Source organism: Carettochelys insculpta, chromosome 5, assembly GCF_033958435.1.
Source record: "Carettochelys insculpta isolate YL-2023 chromosome 5, ASM3395843v1, whole genome shotgun sequence".
NCBI lineage: Eukaryota > Metazoa > Chordata > Testudines > Carettochelyidae > Carettochelys > Carettochelys insculpta.
Window position 1 is genome coordinate 50405026 of NC_134141.1, and position 23020 is coordinate 50428045.

Here is a 23020-nt window from a genome sequence, read left to right on the forward strand (position 1 = left end):
CAGTCAGGGATCTGAAAGAGAAAGCAAACACCACGCTAATGACATTTGCTGAGAGAATACTAAATAGGGAAGCATTGAAACCCCCTAGCAAGACTAGAGGAACAACACAAAAGAACCTAAACAGCACTGAAATATGGGCAGAAAATAAAACACAACTTTACTTTGGAAAACAGCAAGCCAGTACATCTGTAGAGAAGAAGGAATAATCCAAAGCATGTGTGCCTCATCACTATTTCACTAACACAAACAGAACTAAAATAAATAGAAACAGGTTTTTGAAGTAATCAGGCCACAGTACGCTTTTCAGAAGGAATTCTGCAGGACCGAAGAGAAGGTTTTATTTAAGGTTTTGCTTTAATCAAGGACTCAGTTAGAGGGTTACCATATGAAAAAGAGGACCCCTGGCTATGTCTACACTAGCCCCAAAACTTAGAAAGGGGCATGATAATGAACCTAATCAAAAGATGCTAACAAGGCACTTCCATGAATATACAGCACCTCATTAGCATAAAGGCAGCCACAGTACTATGAAAGGGGGTGGCATCTCCAGGTTCTGTAACATCCTGAATGCTCTCTACCTACCAGCTGCTACCTCCAGGACCTTGGGTAACACTTGGCTGGAAGAGACACGTCTGGTTGTTTCAGAGGGGAGAGTGATGAGAAGTGTCCCATCACTGGACCCCTCATCATCACTCTTGGCCTCTATGCCCTGGTCCTTTGGCGTGGGGCTGGTGGTGCCTGACAGACCTGCCTCCTCCTGTGTTTCTGTGGTGGGAGGCAGTGCCCATGAGGTGCTGTGCCACAGCCACCTCCTTCAGCCCCAGGAGTCAGTGCATCTCCCTGTAATGGCGAAATCCCTTGCTCGACAAGATACCTGCCACAGCTCCTTGACCTTGGTTCAGATGCTCTCCCTGGTCTGGATGGGGTGGCCCTGGGCAACAATCCCCCTGGCCAGCCTCTCAAATGTGTCCTCATTCTGCTGCCACACCCCTGTGTAGAGCTGGATCTTCTCATCCCGCTACAGTCTGAGGAGGTCCTGCAGTTCTGCCTCAGTCCAGGAGGGGCCCCTCTTCTGATGTGGCTTGCTCAGGTGTTGCAAGCACTCAGGGGACTAGCCAGTGAGCTCTGGGGAGTCATAGGGGTCCTGGCTTGATTCCATTGCCAGCTGGGCCTGTGTGGCTCATGTCCAACATTAAGAGGGGGCCATGCAGCAGGGAGCTTGCGGTCTGCCTGCTTCTGCCACACTCAGCTTCCTGACATGCAGCCTGCAATAACCATAAAGACCTAGCTGGGCTGGCCCGAGTATCTCTGGGATCCTGCAGGGCTGCTGCCATGGAGGACCTGATATTCGAAGCAGCGGGTATGGAGCATCTACACACGTCCTATTTCAAAGTTAAACTTCAGGAATGGAGTAAGGGTACTTCAAAGTTAATTCTGAAATAATGTGAAATGTGTGTAAACAATCTGCAGTCTACTTCAAAGTTAATTGTTAGTGTAGATGCAGCCACACGCTCCCTCTCAGAGGTGTCCTCTTTTTGGAAAGGTCAAATACAGTGATCCTACTCAGTTGTGACTTCAAACTACAGACCTGTATTAAAGGAGTTACAAAGGTCCACTGCCCCAGTGGGAACTCAGTGAAGCCTTGTGTGTCTGCTTGAAAGACGTTAAAACCGTTCAGCATGTTGCATAATATGCTACCTTGGAGAAAACATCTGATAATTGTTACCATGGGACCAGCTGAGCTCTTCTGCAAATAAACTACAGCCACCCTGAAAGCCCCCAAGAGTTTGAATATTGGGTAGAAAGGAAACAGGATTGCTTTGCATGCTCTCCACCTGCACAGGCCTCGTGGAGACACTGGATTTTCCATATAAGGGTTTCTTGCTGAGCAATCTCAATGCTCATTAGCATCAAAGGAAGAATGGTAAGATCCCATTAAAGCTGGGGCACCCAGCACTTCACAGAATCAAGCCTCAGCTGTCGGTAATATCCAGCTGGCCTACATTGCACATGTTCAACTCAGGTGGCTGTAAGTGTTCTAAACAATGAGAAAAGCTCTAATAAAATGATTATGCTTACTCCAGGAATTTATTGTAGCCTCATAAGACCCATGCTTTCGATTTTACCAGTGTTTCATGATTTTAGGAGAGGCATAGTACCTTGAGTTATATCCAATTACTCACTGTGAAGCAATCCTACCATTTAAAGAAAAAAAAAAGTAGGGCAAGCTTAAGATCTGTGTGTGATATTTTCTATGGCACAAACTAAGACCTTTTGTCCCCCCAGCTCTAGTAGAGGACATATTACCCACCTTGGAATATTCAGTGTTGGACATTTTGTAAATGTTCAGTAAGCATTTCAACTGGTAAAAGGTTTTGGCTCCCAAAACAGTTTGGCTCAGCAATAACGAGAAGTGAAACATTGCAGGAACCCAGACTTACAGCTGGCTATTTGAAAAAGTTCTAGAAAATTTTCTAGTGAGGGGGAACAGAAGAGAGTTCTGAATTTTCCTTTTACTGGGAAAGTAGGAACTGGGACTATGACATCTGAAAACCCCTTGAGACGTGCCACTTTTGTGTTATTGTAAACTAGGATGTTAAAATGATTAACTGGTTAAGTACTAGCAATTAAACATTTAACAGTACATTGGCACGACAGGGTCCTGCTACCCAGCCTGTTCACGTGTGGCATGACTGACCTCCTGACTGCTGGAGGTCACCAGCCAGGACTAGTTAACCACTCAGCATACTAGTAAACCTCATGCTTACTGGTATGCTTATAGGTTAACTGTCTACATCCCTAATGTAATGTAAACAGAGCAATACCTTTTCCTAAATTCTTAATCAAATCCCGTACCTGTTTGAAATATATAGCACTCCAATTTCCAGAGTTTACAAAACAACCATATTTTTCCCTTGCAGTAACTTGAGGGAATTGGTAGATATCTTTGCAGAGCCTTTGGCCATTATCTCTGAAGACTCTTGGAGATTGGGAGAGAGCCCAGATGATTGGAAAAAGGCAAATATAGTGCCCATCTTTAAAAAAGGGAAAGGAGGACAATCCAGGGAACAACAGACCAGTCTGTCTTACCTCAGTCGCTGAGAAAATCATGGAGGGGATCCTCAAGAAATGCATTTTGGAGCACTTGGAACACTGGAAAGTGAGCAAGAGTAGTTGACATGGATTCACCAAGGGCAAGTCATGCCTGACCAATCTGATTAGCTTCTATGATGAGGTAACAGGCTTGGGAGACATGGGAAAGTCAGTGGATGTGATATATCTTGACTTCAGCAAAGCTTTTGATACACAGTCTCCAACAACATTCTTGCCTATAAGTTAAGGAAGTATGGATTGGATACATGGACAGTAAGACAAATAGATAGCTGGTTTGACAGTTGTGCCCAAAGGGTAGTGATCAATGGCTCAATATCTGGGTGGTGGTCAGTTTCAAGTGGAGTGTCACAAAGCTCAGTTCTGGGGCCAGTGTTGTTCAACATTCTTATTGTAACCCTTCTGTTAACGCCAGATGCCTGCCAGAAGGGCCGGGTTCAACTCTTGTGGGGTTTTCCTATCAAGGATACAATCAACCGGCTCGAGCCCCCACCCAGTGGCCTGGGACAATTTCACTCCCGTGCTGGGTGCCTGTAAGGCGGTTCTCCCCCCCGTCGCAAGCACAGAGTCTGAGATAGAAATGGCTTGTTTAATGACCGTAACCTACCCCAAGGTTACAGCGACAGATGCAGTATATCTCAGCACAGAAGAGACAAAAACCCTTTTACCCAGATACCATCCCCATGTGCAGTAGAATCCAGTCTCTTGCTGGGGCTCTTGGCCCTTTTCCACACACACACAGTTACAGGGTGTACCCTCTGCGGTGCAGTCCCAAACTCAAAGCCCACAGATACATCACCAGGGCAATATTAGCTGTCCACTTGTCTGTAGCCTCCCCTTGCTGTCACCAGCCGCCCGCCGGTCGCCGTCGTCCGCCGCCGCCGCTCCTACCGGCCGCCCGCCGGTCGCCATCGGCCGCCGCCGCCGCTCCTACCGGCCGCCCGCCGGTCGCCATCGGCCGCCGCCGCCGCTCCTACCGGCCGCCCGCCGGTCGCCGTCGTCTACCGCCATCGCTCCAACCGGCCGCCCACCGTCGTCTACCGCCGCCGCCGCTCCTACCAGCCGCCCGCTGGTCCTGCTGTTGTCAGCCGGTCCTAACCCCACTGCTTGGGATTGCCCTAAGGCAGAACCCAGTGATTTCAGCTTTGTGTGGCCTCAGCTGCCACTCTGTGATTTCAGCTCTTGGTATCTCTAGTGTGGGGTTTCACAAACACCCTAGTATCCAGCTCTATCTTTTAACAGGTGGGGAGGGTTAGTCAAGCCAGGCTTATAGCTATATGGCCCAGGCATAGGCAGGGCCAAGGCACTCAGCAAGCTAGCTCAACCCATACCCTCCCCTTGCTCTCTCACAATGCTTTAAACCAGGGAGCCCTGTGTAATCAATGTTTTACACAGCTAAGGCGACTGCCCTGTCCCCCACAACAACCCAGAGCATTGGTGAGATCTCACAACTCCCACCTTAAATGTCAGCTTAAATTGTGATTTTACAACTACATGTTTACAATAGACCAAATCTTATGGCTTACTTGCTACCCATTAGGCTTTGCCTGAAAAGGTATCACACATGCACACCTTTTGCATTCTTATGCAGATGACCTCTGGGAGACTCATTTCTCCCAGCCTTCAGCAGCACTGCATTCCTTCTGCCACATTCCCTACATTATTAATTACCTGGATGAGGGATTGGATTGCACCCTCAGAAAATTTGCAGATGACACCAAGCCAGTGGGAGAGGTAGATGTGTTGGAGGGTAGAGATAGGATCCAGAGCGACCTGGATAAACTGAAGGACTGGGCTAAAAGAAATCTGATGTGATTCAACAAGTGTAGAGTCCTGCACTTGGGATGGAAGAATTCCAAGCATTGTGATAGGCTGGGTACAAACTGGTTAAGTAGCAGTACAGTAGAAAGAGACCGAGGGATTATGGTGGATGAAAGGCTGGATATGAGTCAACAGTGTGCCCTTGCAGCTAAGAATGCTAAGGGCATGTTAAGGTGCATTAGGAGGAGCATTTCAAGCAGATCTAGACAAGATGTTTTTCCTCTCTGTATGGAACTGATGAGGCCACATCTGGACTATTGTTGCCGGTTTTGGGCTCCCCCCCAGTATAGAAAGGATGTGGATGTGCTGCAGCACGTTCAGTGGAGAACAATGAAAACCATTAAGGGGCTGGAGCACAAGACCTATGAAGATAGGCTGAGAGATTTGGGCTTGTTTAGTTTACAGAAGAGAAGACTGAGGGGTGATTTAATAGCAGCCTTCAACTTCCTGAAGGGGAGCTCTAAAGAGGATGGGGAGAAACTGTTCTCAGGGGTGAGGGACGGCAGAACAAGGAACAATGGTCTGAAGTTAAAGAGGGAGAGGAGTAGGTTGGATATTAGGAAAAACTACTTCACCAGGAGGGTGCTGAAGCACTGGAATGCATTGCTAGAGAGGTGGTGGATCTCCATTCCTAGAGGTTTTTAAGTCCTGGCTTGACAAAGTCCTGGCTGAGATGATTTAGTTGGGGTTGATCTTTCTGGAAGCAGGGGGCTGGACTCAATGACATCCTGAGGTCCCTTCCAGCCCTAGGATTGTGTGAATAAGTTCTGAGGTTGTTTGCCATGCTGCTGTAGCGAATGATGGTCCCAAGCTGTGAAAAAGACATAGTGAGCGAAGTAATTTCTGCAATAGGACCAGCTTTGCTTAGTGAAGAGGTCCCACTTCCATGTCTTCTGCTTCTCACCAACAGAAGCTGGTCCTGTAAGAGAGACTACCTCACCTGCCATGTCTCTCTTATGTGATAAAGCAGGGCATTTACTAGTTCTATTACAGTAGCCTAGTAGGGTTCCAGTGGGTCAGAGCCCCATTACAGCAGGAACTGTGCAAGTCTGACATCCGCACTCTAAGCTGACACAACAGGGACTGAGCTGGACCTCCAAACCTAACAGACTCCCACCCTCTGTAGTCTGGCACAAAAGAAGGACTTGTAGCACACTAAGCAAGGCAACAGAGTCTGCCTCAAAAAGCTTACAATATAAGCAGCCACTGATCCAGATAGTAAATGGCACAGACCCACATTGTCTGCAGGAAGATCAGGGAATGATTATCCTAATATGTCACAGACCAGATAAGCCTTTGTTCTGGGGAGGCATATAGCATGCATATTCACCACTGCAACCTCTGAGCACAGAAACTTCTAGCAAAAGCATACCTTTGAGGGATGTGGAAGCCTTAGGAAACTCAACCACCACATCCGCCCCATATAGTTACAGGTGTCCATCACAGCCTATGCTCACAATAAGTAAAAAGCTAGACAAACCCTTTCCACAAGGGTCATCAGGAACCCACAGAAAAACTTGTATGGAAGACACGACATCAGCAAAATGAAGCTTACAGACTCCCCTGCCACCCTAGCAAAGTAAAATCCATTCCACCTTTTAAGAACCAGACACAAAGAGAGCTAAGAATTCCTCAACCAGAATCCAAAAACCAAGCTTTAAAGAGCAGATTTATATAATCACAGTCCCCAAAGAAAGACTATCCTGCAGAGATCTGTTTGACTTCACAAGGGAAAAAAGGATTGTGGAGAAAACACTAGCCCCTTTTTAGGCTAACCAATGTTCCTATAAGCCTCTCTGCACTGATTCAGACCAAAAAACTCTTCCAGCAGCTTTAGTTTCAGCTTCCTTCACTATATCCTCTTATTTCCAGCAGCTGGGTTAGTCCTTCTGCCTCACAAATCCCTGCACTCAGTGAAAGCAGCTGTGATCCGCCTCGCCTGAGGGAGAGAATTAACATCTTCTTTGCCATTCCCTGGTTATGCTCTGTCTGCTCCAAGAGGCTATCCCCTCCCCAACATATACAAGGCCTTAATCTTGCAGTGAGGTCTACATGGGTATGAAATTCCTAACACAAGGAGCTTGATGCATTTTTGGGCAATGGTGTCTTCCTTTCCTCACAATTCAAATTGTGCAAGCTGAATAGCATGCTGTATTTAGTATTCACTTCAGGAGTAAGAAAAAGCATTTCCACCAGAGTGTAACACAAATACCTATTTGCCATATAAGCTGCGTCTACACTAGCCTCTTCCTTTTGGAAGGGGCATGGTAATAAGTGAGTTGTGAAGATGCTAATGAGATGCTGCCATGAATATGCAGTGCCTCATTAGCATAATAGCAGCTGTGCACAATTTGAAAGCACCACTTTTGAATTGCAGGCTGCCCATGTAGACGGGGGCCTTTCGAAAGGACTCCCTGGACTTACTTGGTTTTAGGAAGAAGGGGCTTTTAAAGTCCAGGCAGTCCTTTCAAAAGGCCCCTGTCTACATGGGCAGCCTGCAATTCAAAGTATCACTTTCAAATCACATGCAGCTGCCATTATGCTAATGAGGCATTGCATATTCATAGCAGTGCCTCATTAGCATCTTCTCAACTTGCTCATTACCATGTCCCTTCTGAGAAGAAGGAGCTAGTGTAGATGCAGCCATAGTGTTTCCTTCCTCTTTGCTTATTGCTGATACAGAAAACCCTCAAGATACATGCAATCAAGTTGCACAAGTCTCTGGTTAACATGACTGCTGCCTCCAACAGGAGCAGTTTCCTGGTCTCTGGAGTGGCGGGGGAGCTGGGAACCAGGCGGCAGCCCAGCTCCCAGCTCCCCTCCACTTGCAGAGCCGGGAAACTGAACAGGGCAGCAGCAGCCCTGTTTAGTTTCCTGGTTCCAAGGAGTGGAGGGGATCTGGGAGCCAGGCCACCCTTGCTTCCTGGCTCCCCCACACAGCCTGGAGCCAGGAAACTGACCCAGGATGCTACCCTGGTCAGTTTTCCCTCTCTGCAAGTGGAGGGGAGCCTGGAGCCAGGCTGCTGCCTGGTTCCCAGCTCCCCGCTGTTTGCAGGACAGAGGTCCCACAAGTGGCAAGCGGTGGAGAGACAGAAACCAGGCTGCCCTCTGGTTCCCGGCTTCCAACCACTCTGGGAGCCAGGAAACTGGTCAGCACTGGTGGGCTGGACAATTTCCATGCTGCTGCAAGCCCAGGGGATCCAGGAATCAGGTTATAGCCTGGTTCCCTGTTCCTCCTTAACTTGCATGAAAATTTGAGTTACACAGGGGCTGCAGAAATGCAATGCCCACCTAACTCAAGGGTTTACTGTACAGCATTATGCAGGAAAATGGGGTGGAGGGGCAAAAGTAAGGAAGTTCGAAAGAATACATTCATATGTGTTGAGGCCAAAAGGAACATTCAATAGCAGTGGTGATAGAATTTGATTCAAAACTTTTTCTACTGACTCCAATAATTTTGGTTGACTAAGGCATCCAGTATTGTTGTGAAGACTTCAAGAGATGGAGGAGTCACATCAATTAAAGGTATCCAGAGAGAACACGTTGTGGTATAGCAAGGCAAAGATTTGAGCTCTGGCCTTTTGCAATCTATACCAATGTCTTGTCTCTACACATGGGTCTCATGACTCACTAAACAGAGGTTATTCTGATCCTGGACTTGTTTCTCTAACACATTAAAATCATTGCGATAGCACGTTTACAAAGATAATAATGGGGGAAATGCGCATATGGAGCCCCTTGTCACACTGACTCACTGTTACACTGTATTCCATCCTGCTCTGAAGATACAATAAAGTGAAATTGAATAAGGATTAGTGAAGCTCCCTATCTTGTTGAATTGAAAGAGCTAAGAAAGTCTGTTTTTAAAGTGGTACACCAAATTGAAGCTTGACATTTCAGTTGAGGAAGTAAACTGACTCCAATCCTTCATGCACAATTCCTTTCAAAATAGCTTGTGCCCTAGACCATTCACAAAACCGTTTAGGAAGCTGAGTCTGATGTGCAGCAGCTGGGAGAGAGAAGGGGTGCTTTTGAGAAAGAGTCAGCCGCTTCTTCAACTGAGTGTTACTCAGGCAACCTGCCTTTCTAGCTAGAGAAAGACAATGTTACGTTATGTCAAAAGTTATTTTTAATATTGTACATGGGAGAGAATTTTCATCCAATATCATTTCTGGCAGGATAGTCAAAAAAGGAAAGAGCCTGTTCATTAACATTTATTGCATAATAATAATAATATAATAATAAGGTTTTATCTGAGAAATGGAGAAATGAGGTTTTTGGGGCCTGTCAATGCCTTTTCTGGAATCTGAGATTTTGCTCTACTTTTGAATCTGATTCTTTTCTTGCATTAGCCCTTAGACCCAAATCCTGCAAAGCATGTGTGTAACCTTATGCATATGAAAAGTTCCATTGCATTCAGTGGGACCATAGCAACTAATAGTCACAAACCTAAATATTTGCAAGATCGAGATACTTTGTAACTCAGCCACAGGCGTATGAGGCCTACTTTTGTTAAGGAGGACTTCTTTTCACAAACACACCACACCATAAACACATAAGCTCACTGTGCATGCTAGTTGTCCCTGTTTAAGCAAGACAATCACTATTATAATTTTATAAAAATCTCTCCTGTATAACATATTTCCTAAGAATGAAAGATATGTTTGTAAATTCTTCCTCAGATGTCATGTATATATTTCCACATTTGGCACGTGCAGTCACTTCAGCTGGATCACTGCATGGAGTGGATTTTTATTCACTACAGAAAAAAGACCAAGAATATATTGTGTCTGGAAAAGTGCTTTTTTCCCTCAGCTTTTCCTTTTAGCTTGATGTTTCAAATTAGAAAATCAGTCAATATTTGTGCAGCACTATGAAATCATAAAACATCACTGAAGTACTAAGTATTATTTCTGCTAGAGAGAATTCAAGAAGCAGAAAAGAGGTTATATGGCATGTACCCCACAGCCTGAACTCAGTGACATCTCGATGAGCTATCTCCTTATCAGTGAAGCAGAGTTCTAAAACCACACCAAAAAAAAAAACAGTTTGTTCAGCAATGTGTTATGCAACTATTATAGCAACAGCGGAGATTCTGCTGAGGTGAAGTTCAGATAAGCCTATGATCTGCTGTTCATCAGAAGATTTTTCAAACTTCTTCAACCTGCATAGGTAGAAAATAACTGAGTGTAAAATGCCTATGTGCTCTTTTGTGTTATTTCTTTTCCTTTCTGTTTGTGGTTAGACCAGAATACCACAAGAACGATACTCTTCACCGGAAGATTGGCCAACTTTTCTGCTTTTCCTAGTAGTCTACTACTTGTATGCCTTTAATATTGGCCTGCTGGGAAACCCTACTAATTAACTACTGTTTTCATTGCCAGGCTGTAGGCTTAGTCTGCAGGGTGGAGATATGGGGGTTTCATATGAAACCAGATAGTGATTTGTGTGTGATAAAGAACAGCATAAACAGCACTAAAATATTTAAAGGGGCACAGTCAATTAAAAATTGATCAACTTTAGCAGAAAGGACTAGTTTTTGCTGAAGTTGACTGTTCCTCTCTCTCTCCACTGCAAATTTTTAAATATGGAGATATACCTATCTCATAGAACTGGAAGGGACCTTCAGAGGTCATTGAGTCCAGTTCTCTGCACTCGCAAAAGAATCTATGACCATCCCTGACAGATTTTTTTTAAATGTATTTGCCCCAAACAGCCTCCTCAAGAACTGAGCTCACACTCCTGGGTTTAGCAGGCCAATGCTCAAACCATTGAACTAACCCTTCCTTCTGCACCTATGGCTTTAAAAAAATGCACTAGGCAGTCAAGTTTCCTGCATTTGGGGAAATAGCAGGTGGCAGCACATCCTCAGTGCAGTGAATGAGCCTCACCCTGGGAAAACTGCCTTCGTGATCATGGTATCTCCCCTGCCAGGTAAGTAGCCTTCTTTTAAGCAAGTTTTAGTGTTTTGGGATTTTCTTTTAAAAATATTTTTGTCCCCCTTATGGCTGTGTGAAAAAAAATGCAACAGGGGAAGAGTAATTCGGTCATCACAGAGGGAAAAGGATTGTTCACAAGTGCTGCCAAATACTTGTGAGAAATGACTTGAATTCTACCTGATAGTCTTTAATTAAGTTTTTTCATGACATGGAGAAATCCTTTAAATTCATTTAAAAATATGGTATTTCTGCTTTCCATGTAGTGCTACCTCCAAAAATACATAGAATTAGAGATAAATAAACAGCCATGATGTTGCTAGCCACTGTGGGAGGTCTATGGGTGAAACTCTCCCATTGGTTTCCCTTACTTCTTGTGACTGTGAGGAGTAGCAGAGTTGATGGGAGTGCCCTCAACATTTGATTTAGTGCATCCCCACTAGCCATTTAAACTCAAATCCCAGAAGATGGACCTCCAGAGTGTCGATCTTCATTTATGTATAGATGTACCCTCACACAGTCCTTTCAATCTGTAGGTATTAAGGACTTCACTTGCGGAATGGCCAGCAGTGGCTCTACAACTTCAGAATGCTGAAGGACACCTTCCTGGAGTGCTGCACGTGGTTTGCCCCACACCTGCCGTTCACATAGAGGACACCAAGCTGCGGCCCTCCATCTCCTGGAGAAGCAGGTTGCCATCACCATCTGAAAGCTGACACCTCAAACAGCTACCACTCCATTGGGAACCAGTTTGGCATGGGGAAGTCCACCATCGGGGCTCTCACCGTGTAGGTAAGGCACTCCTGGGCTGCAAGCCCTGCAGAGGGGGGTCCCGCCCAAGCAGGACCTTTGGGGATTAGAGGTAGTGGTGGGGGAGGGTTGGGAAGATGAGGAAACCCCATCCCTGGGGGACCATGCCATCCCACCCTCACACAGACCTAATTCCAGGGGCTGACCCCATGGGAGGGGGGCAGCCGGAGAGCCCAGGGGCTACGGGGATGGGAGGGAGCAGGGGAGCCCACTGGGACCCAGGGACGCCCTCCTCAGTCCCTCACATGTGTGTTCAATCTCCTTCCCTTGCAGGTAGTGACAGTCATCAACACACTCCTGCTCCAGTGGGTCGTCCACATCGCAGACCTAGATGCAGTCATGGCCAGCTTCACTGCCCTGGGGTTCCCAAACTGCTTCAGAGCAATTGATAGGATCCACACCCCCACTCATGCCCTGGACCATAGCATGCCACATTACATCAACCACAAGGGAGACCACTCCATGGCACTGTCACTGTAGGCCCTGGTCGTCCACCTTGGACTGTTCCTCAAAGTGTACATTGGGAGGTCAGGATGAGTACATGATGCCCGTGTGTTCTGCAACTCCAGCCTGTGCTGGAGAATGGAGGTGGGCACCTACATCCCCCACCAGGAACTGGCAGTAGGGGATGTGGACATGCCATTGTGCATGATGGGGAATGCTGCCTAATCCCCACATTGCCCTGTCTCATGAGGTCCTACACCAGCCACCAGGAACCAAGCCAGGAACTCTTTAATGCTCGGTTCAGCCTGGCACAGAACCAGGCAGAGTGTGCCTTTGGCCATCTGAAGGCATGGTTCATGTGCCTCCTGACCCAACTGGACATGGGGGGAGCACAATGTTCACCAAGTTGTGGGGGCATGCTGTGCCCTCCACAACATAGTGGAAAGAAAGGGGAAGGGCTTCCTCCTGGGGTGCGGGGGGGGTGGATGCTGGCCACAGCTATGAACACCTGGGTGCAGTGCCCATCTGCCAAGCCCATTGGGATGGGTTGTGGATCCATGAGGCCCTGAGGGAGAGCTTCTCCCATGGCCCCCAATGAGCCTTCTCAGGGCACCCCAGTAGGGACCTCAGGGCCACAGCCCTACCCCATCCTCACCATGACCCCTCCTGTTGCCTTCTCACTCCTCCCTGACCCCTCCCCAATAAAGAGGGATGTGGGGGTGGTGAAAAAATAACTTTACTTCAACAAAGATAAACATGTAGAAAATAAACCTTGTCTTAAAAAACTATTTACAAGTTCATTAAAGGGCAACTACACACAGTGGGTGGGGGCCTTGGGTTAGGGGTGTGGAGTGTCAATCCAGAGAGGAGGCGGGGGGAGCAACCCCATGTGGGAGTGGGACCCCAACTGGCTCTGGCCCCAAGATCCCCTCCTGTTGCAGGTTTGGGGTCCCTGTTGGGGCGACATTGGGGCCAGGAGCGCAGGGAGGTACAGATACTGTGGGGCTGCAGCAGGGTTGGGCTCAGTGGAGGGAGCAAGGGAGGCCTGTGGAGAAGAGGAAGCAGGCATGGCAGGGGGCCTGTGGGATGGGGAGGCAGCCATGGCCATCAGCCACTGCACCAGTTCTAATACCCAGCAGGGACATGGCAGTGGGGGCAAGGGTGATGGGGCAGGGAAGGGGGATTAGGAGCAGCAGGCTCAGGTGGCTGGGCCAACTGGTCCCACCTGATGCCAGTGACAGCAGCTAGACAGGACATCAATTGGTCCCCGCAACTGCCACTTCCAGTCCTCCTCCAGCTACTGCTCCAGGAGGTCATTCAGCCTCCTGAGGTCAACCATGTAGTCCTTCAGGACATCCTCATCAGTCCAAAAATGACCCTTCCAGCTGCAGGGCTGCACTGCAGCGGGGTGTGGGATCTCTCAGGTGCTGGTCCTGGACTGCCCAGCAGTCTCAGGATGGGTCTTGCTGGCTCTGATAGAAAGGTGGGGTTGGCCCAGCCCTCAGCTGGTACAGCTGCAAGGAAGAGATGGAGGATGGATGTGGGGCTGGGAGGATGGACTGGGGACCAAATTCCTGCAACACAGCCCCTAAGACCTTGTCTCCCACTCACTGTGAGCAGCAGCCACCACCCCTGGGCCAAGGGACAGGGATGTCCCAGGAGCACAGGCACGTGCCCTGCATGGCAGACCCTGCTGCACAGGGACCCTGTGGTGCCTTGGGGACTGGGCTGACCACTGCACTCCTCCCCGCCCACCCCCTGCTCAGTGGGCTCGTGGCCAACGGGGGTGTCTGGTGCTGGGGGGAGGTCCATGGATGGGTAGCAGGTGCTCCAGGCACAGCCTGGCTGTCTCTGGGGTCTCCACAGGCATGTGCATCTCACTGCGCTGGCCATGGGAACAGGGGCTGACTTCTGCCTGCAGACACGGTCGCCTGCTGTGAGCTGCACTTCTCAGTGGTGTGTGCAGGGTCAGGCCAGTGCCCATATGTCTGGCCTGCTTCCAGCAGTGGCAATGGCTGCCCCCCTCCCCAGCCCATGACGTGTGTGACGCACAGGGAAGTTACTGGAGGGTTTCTCAAACAGGCCCAGGTGCACCCTGAACAAGGCCTGGCTGGAAAAGGGCTCTGAATTCAGGGCAATGACCAGAGCTCCCTTGCTGGTCTATGAGGCAGTGTCACCCACCGGCTCCAGCTGGGCCCCAGGCTGCTGCTCCTCTGGCTCCAGCTCCAGGGTAGGGGAGGGGCTCCTCAGCTGTGTCCAGGGCAGCAAATGTAGAGGAGTCCTCCTCCATCCTCATGAGGCTGTGGAGTAGGGACAGGTTGCTAGTCCTGTCCTTGACTTCCTGGCTGTTTTCCAGGCCTGGTTGTATCCCAGGCGCAGCTAATTTACTTTCTCCTGGACTTGTTCCATCGTCCAGGTAGGGTGGCTCCATGCTGCCAGGGTGGTGGTGAGACTGGTATATGTCTTGGTATTTCACCTCTTGGTAGCAGGGACCAAATGAATGGCCTCCTCAGCCCATAGCCTGAAGAGATCCTGGATCTTGAGCCAGGTTCATGAGGGGGCCCATTGTTTGTTGCCATGCAGAGAGGGGGGTCTCCTGGCACCCCCCTACAGCAACCCTGATGGTCCCAGGATGTTGCAGGACTGATGGCTGCCAGCCATGGCCTGAGGAGATGGTGGGGAGTAGCTGAGAAGGCAGGTACAAGAGAAGCTTGTGGCTCTGCTGCTTGCATGCTCTCAGCTTCTTCAGCAGGGTTTCCGGGGCTCCCTGTGGCTTTAAGAATGGCCAGAGGCAGAGAGCACAGAGCTGTGATTGCTGTGGATGGGGCATTCCCCCTGGCCAGTTGGCCAGTGCCATGGAGTACTGTTCTGTCAACAAAAGCATCGCACCCCCAGCCCCGAGTGTCCGCGCTTGCTTATTGTTGACAGAAACTGTCAGCAAATGTGTTCTGCTTCATGGTGGAGAGACAGAAGGCCGTCGACAAAAATACCAAGTTCTGTTGATATACTGTCAGCAGAATGCATTTATAGTGTGGACACTCCCTGGGGTTTGTTGACAAAACTGACAAAATACCAGTTTTGTCAACAAAACCCTCTAGTGTAGATGTAGCCTTAATGCAAAGTCCTACTGTACAACTCTATGTGGGTGTGTGGGGTTTGTTTCATGTGACACAAAGGATTTTCTTCAGATCTGCATGAGCCACAATTACCTTCAGTTTAAATAATTGCACATTCATGAATTCTAACAATGATTAGATTTTCAAAAGTTCCTACCATGTGATGGCAGTTTGCTGTCAAGTGTGTGGGTACGGAGACTGAGCAACCCTACTCTCCCAAAAAGGCTTTTACAGAGAAATGTCAGAAGCACGTCAATGGAAGAATGTGAAAAAGATTGTTGAGCAGCTATCCATATAGTATCTGATCTGTGGACAAGCAGAGACCTTCAGTCAACAATACATTCACTCCATGGGCATTGAATTCACTTTTGATTTTAAAAAATAAATGACCTATGAAAAGTTTATGAAAACTTCATTGAGGGATCATGAAGTTTCTGTCTTTAAAGAAAATCCAAGAGCTAATGTCAGTATAAAAAGCCTTTTAGAAGTATGCAAAACCATCATGCACACCTATGATGCCTGTGGTGCCAAAGTGCTAGGAATTTGTATTTTAATTGTGAATTGGGTATGATAAAGCCTTACTGCTCTCCTGATGTATTTTTTCTTTAGTGGAGAATATTTGCATTATTGGCTTGGTAATATATTTTGATAATGCTGCCTATGTGATCAATGGAATTATGTATGCACTCCTACAATGTACTGAGCAGCCTCCCAATGAATCACCAAGAAATGATTATGACAGCAGCACGTAAGTGATGAATTCAATTTGCCCTTCAGGCTCGAGGCTTCACAGTAAATCATAGTACAGTTAGTCACCAGTGTGCAGAGCTGAGAAATACATTAAGGCTTCCTGCAATTACTGTCTCTCTTTCAGTGTATTCCATATACTTTGGGTTTTAATGTACCCCTCTTTTTAGCAGCTTCCCTCCTTTTTCCATCATTTTCATCACTTCCTCTTCTTTTCATTATCCTAAGTAACGATGGAACTGTAATTTGCACTGGATTCTTGGGTTTAGCTACTTATTACATACTTACCTTAGCTACTCTGTTTATAATAAATAACATTAAATGATCCTAGTCTCCTATAGATTGGGAGGTGAGACCGTGCTTTTAAATTTTGTTTGCCAGCAGTTATTCTGGTGAATTAACCATGACAATAAATAGTAACCTTTGTTCCCAGCAATTGATTTATACACCACTCATTGTTCTCCCCGATAAACCACCTAGAAGTCTGACCTCTCTCTTCCTTCAGTACTTATCCAGCTTCGGTGTAGACGTTACAAACTCCAGCCTAGGATTCAGAGCAACCTAACATCCAGGGCAGGTGGCAGCATACTCAAGTAAATGGGAACCAATAGACCCTTGCTAATACAGCCATACAGCTAATACAGATTTAGAACCTATGTAGTTGTCCCAAAAAGTTAAAAACCACTAGATTAAGACAATAAAGTCATACAAATTTTAAAATATCAGTTAACTGAGCATGCAGATAATATAAGTGATATTGCAGAAAAATGTTATGTGTGGTGACTATTGATTTGGGAATACACTGCTGGACTTCCCAGTTGAACTTTCAGCTTTTGCTACTCTGATATCAATTAAAGTTTAACTGAGCAGAAGAATCAGTGCAGTGACCTTGTGCAAAAAGAGAACATCCCGTCACCAAGAATTGCTGCTGTGGATAATGGATTGTTTCTGTAAGCAGCTGAAGCAGACAATATTGCCTCATGCTCATAATGAAATAGTACACCATGCAGCCAAAGCATCAGATCTAGAGCCCAATCCAAAACAGAGATCTGAATTTTGCTAGAATAGCAATATCAATAGTTAAAGGGTCAATACTGAAAATAGCATAGAATTGCACATTTTATATATCTAACAGTGATCTCTTTTGAGATCTTAAATATGGTAGTACATATGCTAAATGCTGGACCTCTACTCAAGAGTGAATTTCACCCTCTGCATCTATAGTAAGTAACTTTATATAGTCTCGGGCTACTTCTGAACTACGAGAAAAATTCGAATTTAAGGCAGGTAGCTCAATATTACCATGCAACTGTCTTCACTGTAAATACCATTAGCTCCATTTAGGGACCACTAATATCCATATCCTAATATTATTGGTACATGCTGGGCGTAGCATCCAGATACAATTTAAAAGTTTGAATACAGGCCAGTGTGGAAGCACCACATCTTAAAATTGAATTTATTAGCCTCCAGAGGCAGTGAAACATGGACTTTGAGCTCAAAACAAGAGCAGCAACACAACACATTCCACATGCGCTGCCTTACGCACATACTCGGTATCTCATGGCAGGACAAGGTCCCCAATAGCGCAGTGCTTGAGAGGGCAGGCACAGCCTCCATGTTCACCCTTCCCAAACAGAGGCGTATGCGCTGGCTGGGCCATGTCTCACGCATGATGGATGACCGAATACCGAAGGACGTCCTCTTCGGTGAACTGGCGTCTGGAGAGAGGCCGAAAGGGCGACCTAAATTGCGCTACAACGACACGTGCAAGTGTGACCTCAGTGCTCTGTCTAGCAGCATGAACACCTGGCATTCGCTCGCCTCAGACAGGCATGGCTGGAAACAGGGAGTGAAGGAAGCTCTTGCTATGTATGAAACTACCTTGGTGAAGGAAGCGGAAGATAGGAGAGCCCTCAGGAAGATCCGTGCCCATGATAACAGGGTGACATCTGCCTACTGCTGCTCACAGTGCAGAAAGGACTGCCGTTCCCGTATTGGATTGCACAGCCACAGAAGACGCTGCTCGAACCAGTCCAACTGGGGCGCAAACCCATGATCCCTCGGGATCAAAGGATGCCTACTAACTAAGCCTCCAGAGGTGTCCTGTATGTAATCCACAAAGTCCCTCAGTGCTCTGCTCTGGCCTCTGTTCTCCATGAAAACTGTGAATTTCAATTCGGGACCAGCAAGCCCATGGATGTATGATCCTGTTTGTATGAGAGGCTGAGAAATGTCTTCCTTTCTTTGTTATTAGCGCAGTGAGTGATTCTGCCCCTTACAAATAGCCCCAGCATGGAGTCTGTGGTTTTGTCTCTATCTCTGCTAGCTGAGCACTGGTATTTTTTTCTGTGCTGCTTGACACCAGCCACTGCCCCTCCATACCACGTGGCAGCAAGGCTGTTGTGGCGGTTGTCCTTGTATAAGAGGCCAGAAAACTTCTACATTTGTGCATGCCTTCTCCTCCCCGCAAAAGGCGCCACACAGTCAGGGTCTTTCCCACGCTCAACCACATCACATGGGTAGCCCCCAACCCAATAAAAAGACACCTCTGCCATTCGGTGCTGACCATGCTGCCAGGCAGCACCATTTTCTGTCTTTCATGTGGTTAGGGCTCCAAGGGCAGGAGAGATTTTTGTTGGCTTGCAGCTGCTGGAGGGAATGTCTCCCCCAGCGGTTAAGATTTTCAGGAACTTGCAGCCACCTGGGGAGACTACCTCAACTAGCCCCCAGATGAAACCCTCATGCATTCCCTGCCTAAACAAGGACCCAGGGGTCTAGCTGGTCCCTGCAGAAGTCTCCCCAGCAGCTACAAATTGTGGGGCCTGGCTGCTGCCCAGGGGAAACAGTTCAAGTGGCCCTCGAGTCACAGACCCCACACCCCACAGCCAAAAAAAGATTTTCAGGGACCATGTCAACTGATCATTCAACCTCCCAAATACCAAACCACTCCTCAATGGCAATGAAATTTGACAAGCCCCATCCTGTGTTGGCAGTGTCTGTGTAATGAAGAGGGAAGCCCAAAATCTTTTTTCCTAGCCTTTTCTATCCTCTTTATTCTAACTTTGGACCCCTTCATGCAGGGAAGAGTGGGTGGAGGGCCAGTGGAGAATAAAGACAGAAGCTGTATAATGGACTAGGAAGCCAAAACCCCTCCCCTTCCCCAAATCTCTTTTTCAAAACCTTTACTAGCTACTCTTTCTTCATGATTTTTATTGTCCCTGTATTACTTTCATGGATCCGATGTAATCAAGGGAGGAGGGGACAGTTGATGGAGGGCCAGTTGAGAAGACACACACCTGCTGATTTTTACAAAAATCTTTCATAATTCAATTACAGCTATAGGTTTAAAAATCAATTCAATTATAGAAGAAAGAGATTTCTGTGCATTTGGTGATCTTTGTTGGTGCACTAGTTTTTCCTCTTTCCACCTGGAAAAATAGACATTTGCTTACCACAGGAGGGGAATGAGGGCAATACATCGTGGGAATATGATGTCAAATACCAGTGAAAATACCCAGAATGCTATGGGGATGTGGAACTGTGGGATAGGTTTCTGCAATGCGCTGCTGCAACAGTCAATGGTTGCTGATTGAGTGTGGCAGCGATAACTCAACTTTGTGAGAAGCACATGAGGAGGTGAGGACAGTTAAATTTGAATTTATAAAATCCAGCATTACAATATCGATATTAATAAATCCAAATTTATCTCATAATATAGACATAGCCTCAGTATTTAAAGTCAAAGGGCCAGAGCAAGACTTCCACAGATCTTAGTATGAGCAGGAGCAAGCCTGTCATATAACACTGAAACAGATAGAGATATATTAAATCTGCCCAATCTGTTCACCTTTCTTATGGTCATTACTAAACCTAGTATTAGCAACATGGGGTTAAGTTTTCAAACTTGAGAGCCACATGAATCTATCAAATATGATATGATGTTCAGTTCTGCTTTTGAGCACTCAGATCTGCATTTAGGCATGCGAATATCTTTCCTGAGTGCTTCTATGCTGATTTGAGTGCTTAAATTCAGAACTAGGAGCTGCATGTTATGTACTCATCTTTAAAAAGCAGGCTCACAATGTTCTTAAGGAGATGATACAAAAGAGAGAGAAAAAAGGTTGTTAGGGGTTGTAGTCTGTGTATCAGAGAAATGCATCTCACAGATGAGCTTTGGAAAAACAGCATGATGAAAGACTACCTAGCAATTTCTGAGTGGCTTTTTTTTTTTGTAATATTGACATTATGTGCCTCTTATGACCTGAAAGACTTCAGCTGACCTTACCATTGCAGCTCAATACCACATTTTGCTCTAAGATAGCACTCTATGTGATTCATCAGCACCTTCCAAAACCTGGCTAGCTCACATTTAACCATAAGGTATATGGTACATAGGCATGTATGTGCAACAGCTAGTGCAGGTAGCATTCTTAGGTAAGACAAAGAAACATAAGTCTACAACAATAGATGTCTCCGGCAGTACCAATGTGTAACAGAATAGCAGTTTCAAAGACCCTAAATAGGAGTGCAAGTCTCTGTTGATGAGATGGGCAAAGACTGAAAGCTGGGTCACTATAGGAAGCATAACTTAACTATGTCATTATGTTAGTCAGTCAGATTACAATCATGCACTCGGCAGCACTAGTCAAGGATGACTGTGCTAGTTTCTCTACCGCCACATTGTGTAAATTTGGTCCCTGCCACAGAGAGTTCACGAACTTGATTATGACAGTATACAGGAGGTAGAAGAAACAATCAGTCAAAGGCAAGATGATGATGAGGAATCAGTAAGGTGAGCAAGCTCTTTTACATTAAGGTGAAGTGAGACCTTTGCATCTGCAGTTGTCAGGTTGGCAGTCCTTCATAGGCATTACTACACAAGTGAGTTTAAAGAAGGGATCAGATAGAAGGTAAGGCAAAGACTCTCACACTATTAGGTTCTTTCCAGGAATTTTCTTCTACTCTAAGGGACAGTCTGGAAGAGTAAAAGGAGATGTTTGAATGGCCACCACTGATGCATAATTGTACGTGTCATGAAGCTACATCCCATTTTCAATATTCCATCTTCCATGAGGAGATTAATCTGTTTGAAATATCACATCACATATCATCCCAGGTTGGAATTTTACTAGGAAATTTTCTGAATGCAATGAGATTGCATAATGAAGAACCACGTAATGGGCAAATAAATGGTTTGGATCCCTTAACTATTCACACTTCCAGGCTCATCAGAATTTAACAGTTTCTTTCAGGTATCACATTCATGTAAAGATAATCTAATGTTGATAAGTACGTTAGCAAGACTCCATTGAAACACATGACCTTTTCCTTTTTAACTTTTTTGCACATTTATTTTTTGGAAATGCCGCTGCATGCCATACTTCAGATAAGATGTACACCTGAGCATTTGTTATTAACAATGTAAAATGAATTTATCAAAAATCATCACATCAGCTTCTTGTTGAAACATCTTAGGATCTATCTATATTTACCAGCCAAGTGATGCACTGTGGTTCATCGTCTGGAGTTTGATTTTGCCACGTGTTAACATGTAACAAAATTGATCTCTCTGGGCTTGGCCGTTGACCCTGGTACTCCATGCTTTTGTGCAGAGTAAGGGACCTCAGCACAAGCCTGCAAAGCCCTGATTACACAGGGTAAGAAAGTTGATTCTGATACATTGATTCTAGCTATGCTAATGTAGTGTCTAAAATTGTGTATCTAGGATTAACTTTCTACCCGAATGTAGATATACCCCAAGAAAAATAAAAACTTATGGTAAACAAAAGTAACTCCCTTCTCAATGACTGTGTCGCAGTGGCTCTGAGTCTTGAGGTCATAACTCCAAGATGGAGGACAAAGCTATTTTCTGAGGTTTAATGCATTTTCTGAAGCTAAGACTTTTTTATATTTGCAGGCTCTATGGCTGCAAGTATAACCTCCCATGTATAATTTTCTGTACTTATTAGCCTACTTTAGTATATTCCTTGTAGAATATGAAATGTATGGAGTTTTCCTGGAAGAATGCACAGTATATTACTTAAACATTAAACTAACACATTTATATGCACTGAATTTTATACCTGCATTGGCCATATGAACTTTTAAAAATATCAGCAGCCTATTATGTATTAGACTGAGTATTATTGTTTCTTCTGATGCAGCACAAAAGATTGTGTGATAAAAGACTTAGTTGAATTTGGGGATCACAGGAGAAAAAAGTGAGTGGTTTTGGTTTCCAGGATGGGAAACAGCTGTGAATCATTCACTGAAGTACAGTAAGAGGAGAAGGATTATGTGTCAATTACATAACCTCTCTTTTCATTTAAAACTAGTGAAAAAGGAGTGAGAGTTCAATGACAGCAAAGACTACTGAATAAGAGCATGGGAGGATTTAATACCCTTAAGAGAATTATATATATTGTTTTTGATGAGAGAGCAAGAGGGATATTTACTAAGTCTAATAAAGCTTAACAGTAACATGAACACTATGCATTGCTGTCAATAGCATCAGTATTAAGGAGGCTAGCGAGTAAAGGTTGCATTGAAGATCCTCAAATAAGAGGTAAGATTTCTTCAGTTGATATTGGCATTATGGACCCGACAAATCATTTGGCAGCAGAGGGATGGACTTCAGGGGAACCAACTTCTCTTGGATGCTCCAGGGCCAAAGGCTGCATCCACTATGATATAGCAAATATTTTCAAAATCAAAAACTAGCTGCTTTTGTGGTGATGTATTTTACAGTCACTAAAAAGGTCATACAAAAGACAAAAGCACAAAACTCTGTGTTGATGTTTCTGACAATTTCTGACTCAAAATTTCTTGGCATGTGCTCCTGGTAAAAGAACAGTGAAGGGAATAAACTTTGACTATATATATCTTTCACTCAACCTTCAACTTTTTATACCGGGGTGGCCAACGGATGGGGACTAAGAGCCCCAGATAGAGTGCAAAGAAAGAGCCAGTATTATATATTTATTTTTATCTAGATAGATAGATAGATAATATCTGGCTGAATACCCTTCTTCT

The 23020-nt window shown here is 45.8% G+C and overlaps 1 pseudogene; it reads right to left on the bottom strand.

Moving 5' to 3' along the window:
* Nucleotides 1-10745: 10745 nt before the first annotated feature.
* Nucleotides 10746-10874, bottom strand: LOC142013953 (U1 spliceosomal RNA; annotated as a pseudogene).
* Between the last annotated feature and the right edge of the window lie 12146 nt (nucleotides 10875-23020).